The sequence below is a fragment of the Lampris incognitus genome, chromosome 18, assembly GCF_029633865.1.
Source record: "Lampris incognitus isolate fLamInc1 chromosome 18, fLamInc1.hap2, whole genome shotgun sequence".
NCBI lineage: Eukaryota > Metazoa > Chordata > Actinopteri > Lampriformes > Lampridae > Lampris > Lampris incognitus.
This window is the reverse complement of record NC_079228.1, coordinates 18,049,415-18,052,466: the sequence shown is the minus strand read 5'-3', so window position 1 is coordinate 18,052,466 and position 3,052 is coordinate 18,049,415.

The following is a 3,052-nucleotide window of genomic DNA, read 5'->3' as shown; positions in this document are numbered from 1 at the left end:
CCGTGTGGCTCGTTCATGACGTCACAAAAGCGGATGACGTCACCGAAAGAATGAAGAACAATATCCGAAGGGGGGGGGCGGGGGGGGAGAGATCAAATCTGACTCTGAAGGCGGCTCCATCCTCTGGACGTACGTTTTCCTTGCCGAGGTGGCTTAGCGAGTCCCTGGCAACACGCGCGTTTAAAACATCCGGTTTCGAACTGTGTTTTTTTTTTTTTTTGAAGAATTTCGTAGCGAGGATTCTGACTCGACAATATTTCGATAAAGAATCGGGTGATCTTTTGGATCTTCGTTAATAAGGACTAATTACCCGTGCCAAAAAATGAACTGAGCTAATGAGCTGATGGAACTGTTAACGGTTTTTTTTATGCCATCAGCTATTTTTGGTATTAAAAATACAACTTGGTTTCCACTCGTTGCTCCAAATCATCGCCATGCACCGTCAGGACGCGTTAATGCTTATGCATCTTGATTTGCAGTATACTCTGCATGCATTGGCTGCAGCACATGTGCACGAGACGAAGTTTGCCGTCGTTACCAAGGCGATGGCTACAAAAAGGGTGTTCACTTCCATGTGTCCTCCAAAGAAGTCTTAAGTGGAAATGTTGTTTTCTTCTAAAGCCTCCCTTAATATTTCCAACTAAACCTCTCTTAAAACTCTGTGTAAGATAATACCCTCATAAAAATACGTTGTACGGTTTAACAGGTAACGCATTTACGTTCCAACATGTAATTTTTTGTAATAAAAAAGAAGGGGAAAAAAGGAGGGAGGGGAGGAAAACCAGCAAAATAAACGCGTCTTTTTTTTCTTCTGTTTTTTTTTGTTGTAAAAGTGATGAAATCGTTGTCTCGCTGTGAACGTTATTTACAACCTAGCGAGACACACGGAGCCGGACGGAGGCCATCTTGGAGCGCCGGTCTAACCGAGAGCTCCGTTCACGCCGGTCTCTGCGGTGCTCATTAGCGAGAGGATGTGTTTCACCTCCCGATAACGGTGACCTGCGAGCAGCGCCGTGAACTCGGCCGACCGGCCATCGCTACCTCTGAGACTACGCCGCGGATCCAGCCGGCCCAAATCTCCATCCAGGCCGTCCATTATCCCAAACGCTTAGCCTTCTCTCAGGGTCGCGGGGATGCTGGAGCCTATCCCAGCAGTGATTGGACGGCAGGCGGGGAGACACGCTGGATAGGACGCCGGGCCATCACACACACACACACACACACACACACACACACACACACACACACATACCGAGGGACAATTTAGCATGGCCGATTCACTTAACCCCACGTGTCTTTGGACCGTGGGAGGAAACCCACGGTTTCCTCAGAACATGCAAACTCCACACAGAGGACGACCCCGGGACGACCCACCAAGGTTGGACTACCCCGGGGGCTCGAACCCAGGATCTCCTTGCTGAGAGGCGACCGCGCTAACCACTGCGCCACCGTAGCGACGAGGCTAAGGCTACCATCTGCTAAACACTGTGGCTCACCGCTGAACGGAAAAAAACGCTTCAGTTTAAACAAGATCTCGGGCTCCCGTGTGTCATCCAATTTGCAAGTGTGATTCATCTCTTGACTCGGACGCGATTTCGTTGCAAATCACCGCTCCTTAAAAAAAAATGGACAATCGGCTTAATGAACGGTGCGTCAGAGTCTGGTGTTTTCGCCAGACGCGACGCGTCGAGGTGGTTATTGCCGCTGATCAGTGCCGAGCAGTACGCACGCTGGGAGGTATTTTTCTTTTTGCATCCCATAATGAAATACGCTCTCTCTTAAGGTGTGCCATAAAGTTGTCAGTGCAGGAATGTCCCGACACTTCTACGGACGGACGGGGGGGGGGATCAAAACATTTCTTCTCCTCGACTTCATAGAGCCTGCACGGCGATAACGAGACCTCTTCCCCTGCACTTTGATTTACCACTCTATCAGGGAATCTGCAGGAGCTGCTGGAGACAATAAAACTACTGACACGGATGTTACTTCCCCCGGCCGGATCTTACACCTCCGCTCAACACATTTACCATGCAATTATAATAGATTTTGTGGGGTGTGGGGGGGGGGGGCTGCGCTGGTCATCCCGCGCCCCGTGACGCCATGGCTGCACAGAGGCCATGCGGTAATGAAGACGTAGTATTTGCCCCCCCCCCCGACGCAAATGTCTAAAAAGCAGGGGTGCACGTCCACACGCGCAGATGCGCACGCGCGTTGTTGGTACGTCGTTTGTATACCGTGACCCCGTCACTACATAGGTTCGCTGTGACCTCCAGGGGCTGGACGGGTGATACATCACAAGCGGGGGTGGCCTGGGGTGAATCCATCAAAGTGGGTTTTATAAAGACCACTGCAGGCGGCCCGCTGGCTCGACAGCGGTGGCCTACTGAAGTGGTTGTGTTCCGGTCCAGTGGAGCGGACCAGGAGGTTTGACCACCTCGCCTCCGCTCCTCCCAGGCCCTGTTTATTAGATGGGCAACTTGTAGGCAGAGGGTGTGTGTGTGTGTCTGTGTGTGTGTGTGTGTGTGTGTGTGTGTGAGTGTGAGTGAGAGAGAGAGAGAGAGAGAGGGAGAGACAGAGAGAGAGAGGGAGAGAGGGAGGGGGGTAAGGGAATACAGAGATTCAATGTTTTATATTGCATATCGCAAATTAGATGATACTGTATGAGTAGGGCATAACTTTGGGAGCTTCTGCTGCGCCAGAGCTTTAAAACTTATCTGAGGATTCATCATCTGAGCAAAAGATAGATAGAGGCACAAATGGAAAGGAAAGTAAACAGAAAACACAATATAGAATCCATGTGTGTGTGTTTGTGCGAGCGAAAGAGAGAGTGAGAGTAAAAGAGAGAGAGAGAGAGAGAACATAGAGGCAGAAGCACTGTCTTTGATTTATCTAAGACTTAATGGCCTAGTGCCAGAGGAAGGCTGAACCTTTTGGAAGCGACTGTGTAGTGTGTGTGTGTTTGTGTGTAGTGTGTAGTGTGTGTGTGTATGTGGGGGGGGCAGAGGGCTCACTGTGGTTTTAAATTGTGTGCACAGTCCTCAGTGGATAATGT